General features: G+C 37.7%; 1 non-coding gene across 1 annotated transcript; it reads left to right on the top strand.

Annotated features, from left to right (window-relative positions):
- The first annotated feature begins 7,380 nt into the window (after positions 1-7,380).
- LOC149597120 (U6 spliceosomal RNA) lies at positions 7,381-7,487 on the top strand. The gene has a single exon (XR_016379465.1). It is a non-coding gene; the product is annotated as a U6 spliceosomal RNA (small nuclear RNA).
- Positions 7,488-7,728: the final 241 nt, after the last annotated feature.

Genomic DNA, 7,728 nt, shown 5'->3' on the forward strand with positions numbered 1-7,728 from the left:
AAAGTCGGTAATTCGTAATTAGCCAACTGCGTCGTGTTCTCGGCTGAATGCTAGCGTAATGTCTTCCGGGAGTCGTTGTGTAATGATTGGACAAAGGAGGCTCCCGTAAGTTTGGTCAATGACCTGTAGGTTTTCCAGGCTTCTTATCTGCAACATACACGTGTCGTAGAGTTTCCGTAGACCAGCCAAGTCGCCGGACTTTTTTACAGCTGGCAGGCAGAGTAGGTTGTGCATGTACTCAGAAACTAGCATTTGTTTACGGCCAAATCTTCTTATTAGTTCAGAGATTGCGTAATCGTAGTTTGCGTCTGATAGCGATAAACATTTTACTGCGTCTAGAGCGAGGCCTTCTAAATACGAAATGAGGTAACTGAATTTCTCCGGTTTGGAGAGAGTCGGGTTAATATGAATAGAGCATTCATAATGCGCCCAGAAGTTCGTTGATTTCTCCCGAGAATCGTCGGATTTCTAATTTTGACAGTCTTATGGCTGGAGCGGTATTCGGTGGCGCGGCGGTCATCTGGCCGGCACTCGGTTGGCTTGGGGTTCCGCTCCCGGTGAGCGTTAGAATTCCGGGCGGCGGCATCGGCGTGCCGCTACCGGGGTCTGCTGCCCGTTGCCGGCTGGTGTTTGCGACCCGGTCGGGGTGGTGATTAGGGTGCTGTTCGTCGAGGAGCTCGCGGCGAAGCTAGCGGCAGCTGCTAGTGCGGTAGCGGCTTGATTGTGGACCTCGAGAGCGCGTCGTCCTCGTGATTGGGTTATAATGAGATCGTCGATGTAGTCCTGTGATGCTTGCTGATCTTTTTCCATCTCAAGCGCGGTGGTAAAAAGAGGCTCCATTGCCTCATTTATGTTAACGAGGCTTAGTTCTTTTGTTTTAAGGATAGCGAGGTATCCTTCTATAGCGCGTAATCGGGATTTGGCTTTCCTAACTCGGTTTCTAAACTGTTTTTAGCGCGAGAAGCGGATTGCTTGGTTCCCGTACGTTTGGATTTTAGGCGCGTAAATTCATCCATTGTTTTTAAGTTTTAAAGATTTTACTCACGAAATAAGTTAAAGTTCGGTTCACGAAAGCGTAATTTAAGCGATTACAGCGTAGTTTTTTCAAGTTGAAAAGTTTTTACTCACGAAAGCGTATTTTCAGCGATTAAAGCGGAGTGGCGAACGCGTTACTAATTATCCCGGGTTGGTCGGTACCAAAATGTGGAAGCGGTTACTGAAATCTAAAGGTTTTTGGTAGGCTGGCTCGTAAATTAGTGGACGCGTTATAGTTTCTTTAAAGCGATAAAGAAAATCGAAGCGATTTAAATCAATAAAAAATAACGTAAGTTTTATTAAACCAAAAATGATAAATGCAAAAAAACGACTAAGTTAACGGACACGAGGGTCGGGGGAATTTAACTTAAGATGAAGAGAAACTGATTAGCGCTGTAACGGAATATATGAAGCTCGACGGATACATTCCGATCCTTTTCGGGGAAAGTGCTCTAATCACGGTTGAATCCTATATGAGTTGGGTATCGGAAGAAATCTTGACATCTGATTCTGAGAGTAAAAAGTACTTGGTGGAAAACGGAGGTCTTTACTATTCGCAGCACGAAGTTGGCTTCGACTATTTGCACTTCATTTTCAACACCTCTTGGTTGAGAAGCAGTCCGCAAATGAGCAAAAACCTCCAACTAAGGTCGGTACGACTACGAATTTGATAGTTAACTGATTAAGGGGCTTGAAGACAGTCTTGTTTCAGCTTAAAAACGATTATCGAAACGAAAGTTTTCATATATATCTGTCTTTTGAGAAGCGTTACTTAATTGAAACAGTCAAGTGGAAGAGACCGTTGAAAAGCACCGTTGCCTTGGACCTGAGTAGCGTCTTCGTTCCTTTCTACATGCCCTTCAAACTCTTGTCTGGATCAGTAGCCCTTGTTATAATCGAAATATTTCATCAAACAATTTTCATAAACACTATCTGAAAATGTAATGTCCCACCACGAAAATGGAAAAGAACTTTTCCTGCTGATAATAATAATATTTGTTTTTTCTGCGATAAAAATTTCAGGCCACCACATTTGTGGTGGTTACGGGAACAGCGCAAATGTAGAACAATAAATACTTAATACATAATTTAAATAAAAAATAATACAATAAGCTTTGAGCAGACCATCTGTGTATTAATAATTCCGAAATTAAGTACCAAGGCTTGGAAATAGATGGGTAGAATTATTTACAGAAAGTTAAGTTGCGCTTGAAGTTGATTTCTAGGGATGGAGTTTTGGCAACCACGTTACAAACACGACAATCTATATCTTAATAGGGGACTGATAATAAAGGTCCAGCCTTAACCTCTTCATATAGAAAGCTGAATCTTTGCTGCGACGCTATTTTTAATTTTTTTGAACTCATTAAGAAAGCTTTTTTCCCAAATATCACGATCAGCAACGTAAAATAACCCTAATTTTGGAATGATAATAACACGCTGATATTGAATTTTCATCACGAAGATTCAGGATAAAATTATATCAAGGCTTAAAACAGACTTCATATGAAAAATTTCAGATTTAAAATCTCTGACCTTTCACCTTTCCCCCATATTTTCAAATACCTGATTTATCCAGAATTCCTATAAAAACCCTTAAATGAATAAATGCCCGTTCAGACTGGAGTAAAATCTTACGTTCCCGTCGGTCGCCTCGTTAACTTCGTTTCTGTCGCGTCGGTACATTCATTTCCCTGTTCAGACGTGAGAGCAGACGACTTAAACCGAGTCGCTTATATGGTGTGATTTTGAACGTAGACTATTTAATACTAAAGTAGCCGAATTCAAAATGACAAATATCAACAAGAGCACCCGAAGAATCCTAAAATATTTCATATATCGTCTGCTAGAGCGTAGCTCACTCGATCATGAAAAAGGTTGTTGAAAAGGCGATAACGAGGTGGTGCCATCTCGACAATGACAGATAAAATTGAAAATTTTCAAACTAAAACCGTGAATCTCTTATGTAGTCGTTGACACGTGTGAACAGTCTAATTGAGCGAGCATAAATAATTCACCAACGTGAACCTAAGATTTTAGTGTAGTCTGAGTGGGCCTTAAAACCTGACCTACACTATTTTCTACTATGCATTTGAACGACAATAGTCTTCTAATTGGAAAACCTGCCAACCGTGATACCCTTTCTATAATAAACAACAATACAAATTATTCGCGTAGAAAATTTGATGAATTCTTTTCCACGTTAAACTTTCCCGACTATCATTGATTTTGTTTTAATTACAAAATATTAACCATAATCTCTGAGGCGTCGAAAAAACTAATCATCGAACTTAAAGTAACTTTCATATCGCGTCAAGCTTCGAGATTTTTTTTAAATATTCACCGTTTTCATTTCAGTTACCCTAGCATCGGTTATAAGCGCAGCAGCGAGTGTGTTGTTAAGAGTGGTATTATTGACGCGTTACCCAAACTCAGTACTCAAAGGCGAGTACGAAGTATTCTTAGAATTCTGTTAAATTATTATCGCTTCTAGACGAGGCTTGCTACTTTTGTCTTCAATTTACGAATTCGTGGTAGGATTTAATTGGACCACTAAAATGGCGCAGTCTGAATTTGAATTTATGGGAAATGATCGATATATTAAATACAAGTATCTAGAAATTTGAATTTTCAAAACTCAAATGTTACAGTCGATTTTAAAAATTATATAAATATATCTACACTTACGGTGAGTTTATCAACATTCGATCTCGCGACTCCGCCAATTCATTTTCATGATGAAAATTAAAGTTTCAATATTTCTAATCAGGAAGCGTGGGAGTTTGAGAGCCTATCGTCTTTGCACAAAAACCTTGAGGATTATCTGAAACGATTCCTCAACATGAAGTATTTTTCATACCACTCGGAGTTCGATCGAGTAATTGGGTCGAACGAGAAAGAATGGCGTTAACACGCTAGTTTACGCTCGATTTACCAATGATAATATCTTAATTTAATTTTATCGATAATTTTTGATCGATTTTCGAAGGGTATAATGTGAGCATTTTCGATTTTAAGGAAATATATACTACTCCTGATGTTTTCCAAGTACGTCAAACAGAAATCAGAAAGAAATTTAAATATACATAAATACACTTTTTATTTCAATACTCTCATTTAGAATGCTAATGCTATCATACTTCCCTTGAAAAGCTCATTTTTCTACGGTCGTGAGAAATATTTCAGCCCGTCTCCAGCTATCAGAACGCCTAGGACGATTATTGTGTCCGGTCCCCCAAAGAAAGTCTTGACCACAACCTTTTCCTTCTTAAATATGGACACTCCAGTAAATTTTGCAAAATTACAATACCCAAATAATTTAATTACATTATTCGTTCAATTAGGTGGTGATTTTACTGGGGTCAACCTTGGTTCTTCTGTCACTTTTGTTCCTCTTTCACTCCTTAGTAACCAAAAAATACAAGTCGATGCCCACCAAGAAAGTTGTCAAGAAACTGGCCCGAGAAACTCTGGGAAATGTCTGGGAGAACGCGTCGGAGAATTACGTAAGTAATTAAGTACTCGTATGTATTTGAAAATAATTCACCTTATCGCGAGCCTGCTCCTGTAATAGATTCTATTACCATGTACTCCATAATATCTGGCGATCTAATCATGATATTAAGTTAATGGAATAATTATGTTCCTTTCAGCGATTCCCTCCGTTATGCCGCACATTACTTGTCGTCTGCTGGCTGCGTCATGGCTGATCGCAGTGACTTTCATTCTGCTTTTCTTGGGGTGTTTCTTGCGGACAGAGTTCTCGACGGAAACCTACAAAAGCATCGACACCCTCTCGGACTTGATCAAATCGGAAATTCCACCTACAATAATAGAAGAAAGCGGAACCTTTCAGTACCTTTAAGTTTTGGTAATTTGGCGTTTCCGACGTAACTACTCCATTATTCTGATGTCATTGGTGCTCATCTACAGGCAGACCAGGACCCAGTTGTAAAGGAATGGCTTGACGCTCAGGATCAGGAGAAAATGCTGACGCCTAATATGGAATATTTGGATCTTGATAGATACAAGCCGATTCTATCCGGGGAAAATGCTCTCGTAATAGCCGATTCCGTTCTGACTTTTGATCTCGAGAGTAAAAAACTCTTGGCAGAAAACGGAGGTCTATACTTTTCGGAGCAAGCAATAAGCTTCGACTACATGCACTACATTTTCAACACCTCTTGGTTGAGAAGCAGTCCGCAATTACACGAAAACCTCCAACTAAGGTCAGTACGAATTTCATGGTAATATGATTAACGCTTCTGATGAGACTTTTATTACAGCTTTGAACCTTTGTTCGAAACTCAAGTTTTGAAATATCTGGATTTTGAGAAGCATTACTCAGTTGAACAAGTCAAGTGGAAGAGACCGTCGAAAAGCACGACTGATTTGGATCTGAGTAGCGTCAGTGTTCCTTTCTACTTGCTCTTCATGTTGTTGACTGGATCAGTAGCCCTTGTTATAATCGAAATATTTTTCAACCACTTTGCTTAAAAATTTAAATGATGGACACGAAATCAAATTCCTTGAAACATATTTTATCATTTTTCTATAAAATCTTGATCACAAATCGTTTCAATTGACATCACTTCAAATCTTCTCATTATCTTATTATGAAATGAATATGTTATAAATATTTAATCTTATATGAACCTAATAGTTCTAAATCCTCTCTTTAACTTATTAAGGGTTAATAATGCACTTATGATATTAACGTGTCAGAAATTGCACTAGCGTGTGAATTCAATTGCTTTAATATTGTAGATATAAAGTTCAAATAATCATTATGCTGTGTCCTATTAAAAAAAAGAAATTCTAACATTCTTGAAACTGTATGTCCACTTTTAACTTTCGTCGATGGTTATTTGAAAGGACCAAGGCTTAACGGAACGAGGATGTAATGCGAAATAACTTAAAACTTGTTCAAAGAATCAAAAATGGCTTGTTTCGAAATTTTTCAAATTCTCTCTTCTTTTTCTTTCCTTAAGCTCTAAAAGTTTCAAGGTCCGTCATCCAATCAGAGACCGTTTTTTTAGTAATTCCGTATGCAAATGTAAGGATATTTCCTAGGGTTAGATGGGAAAAAGGTGGGCCGGTGAGAATTTAAAACGTAAAATCGTGCCCCGGCACTTTTTCGTTTTGTCCTCGTCAATTTGAAACAAAAAGGAAAAAGAACTGCACTATTTTTCCTTTACTCTCCGTCTAACTGCGCGCACGGAAGAAATAAGTCGTCACGTGCGACATAAATTTAAATATTTGTTAAGCCTTTGTTCTTGAATTTAGATATTCCGCGAGTTTTAAAAATTTATAGTTCTAGGTAATGTCACCATTACTGAATACGGTGGTAAAGAAAAACATTCTTTTGCATATTAGACGAAGTATTAATTAAATATTTTTAAGGTAAATACCGAAAAACAGACAAGCACACGCAATTTGTTAAGCCTTGGTTTATGAAACTTGAAATTTTGGTGCGCTTAAAAAATAATTTCACATAATACCAAGTGATTATGAGGACCAAATGTAAATACTAAGGCCATGGGGTTAGTCACTCTTAGATCCCTTGTACACCAATTACGGATTACGCCTAACCATTTTTACACTGTCTAGGGCGGAGTCTACAAGATTTTGTTTAATAATAACTTTAATGCTGTGTAAAAGGAGCCTTGATACCGAAAAGACAGACAATAACACAGAATTATACAAGCATCAACTAACCCTAAAAGATATTATCCTCAGATAAAAAAAAATAAGAGAAACTATGGGTGAGGAAACAAAATTGGGCGGAATAAATTCCTTATTTACTTTATATCCTCTTAAGCCTTGCCACGCTAAAAAACAAAAGAAATAAATAAAGAAAAACTTACACAGCGAACGTAAAAGAGTGAATTGTTCCCCCCAAAAATTATGCAGTTTCCCAAATTCTCATCCTCTTTTTCCTTCTGTTGATGCCAGCATCTTCCGAAGATGGATGCGTTTCAGTTTCGTACTCCCAGGAACGAATAATATAAAAAGAAACCGAAAAAGGCCTAGCTTCTATTTCTTTTTTTTCGTTCCCTATATCACTTAATGGTCAATGAGAATACAGAGAGAGAGGTAACAGAGCTTAATGAGAGACATTCTATTTTAGCTGATAATTAGGAAACTACTAATTATCAACTATTATTTATAATGGCTTTTTCTCGGCGAAATGGTAGTATACATTAGTTGTTACACACATGGAAAGAAACCCATAAGAAATTATGATTCATTCCCTTAATATTTAGTTTTTTTGTGTCATATACGCCCACTTTATGATTTTCTGAAAAACGGGGTATATATAGCAGTTGGGAAGATGAAGGTATTGTAGTTGCTTCGGCACTACATATACTAAAATTGGAACGATACAGAGAAGATTAGCATGGCACCTGCGCAAGGATGACACGCAAAATCGTGAAGCGTTCCAAATTTTTCATTTTCCATAAAAATAAATAAAACCAATATTAAAAGATAACTGAGGTCCTATAGATGGCAGTGCAGAGTAATCGTCCTCGAAGCAATTTTTAATTGAGCCTATTTTAACTATTTCCAACTTGTTTTAAACACAAATTTTCATGAGATTAGGCCTACCGTGTTTGGCGACACTTAACCGGATTTTTTTTTGCTTTTCCGAGTTCGTCACACACGCGATTTCATGTAAGGAAAATTACCAGA

Source organism: Phalangium opilio, unplaced genomic scaffold (assembly GCF_054372755.1).
Source record: "Phalangium opilio isolate 3A_F unplaced genomic scaffold, DU_Popi_V2 ptg000390l_1, whole genome shotgun sequence".
NCBI lineage: Eukaryota > Metazoa > Arthropoda > Arachnida > Opiliones > Phalangiidae > Phalangium > Phalangium opilio.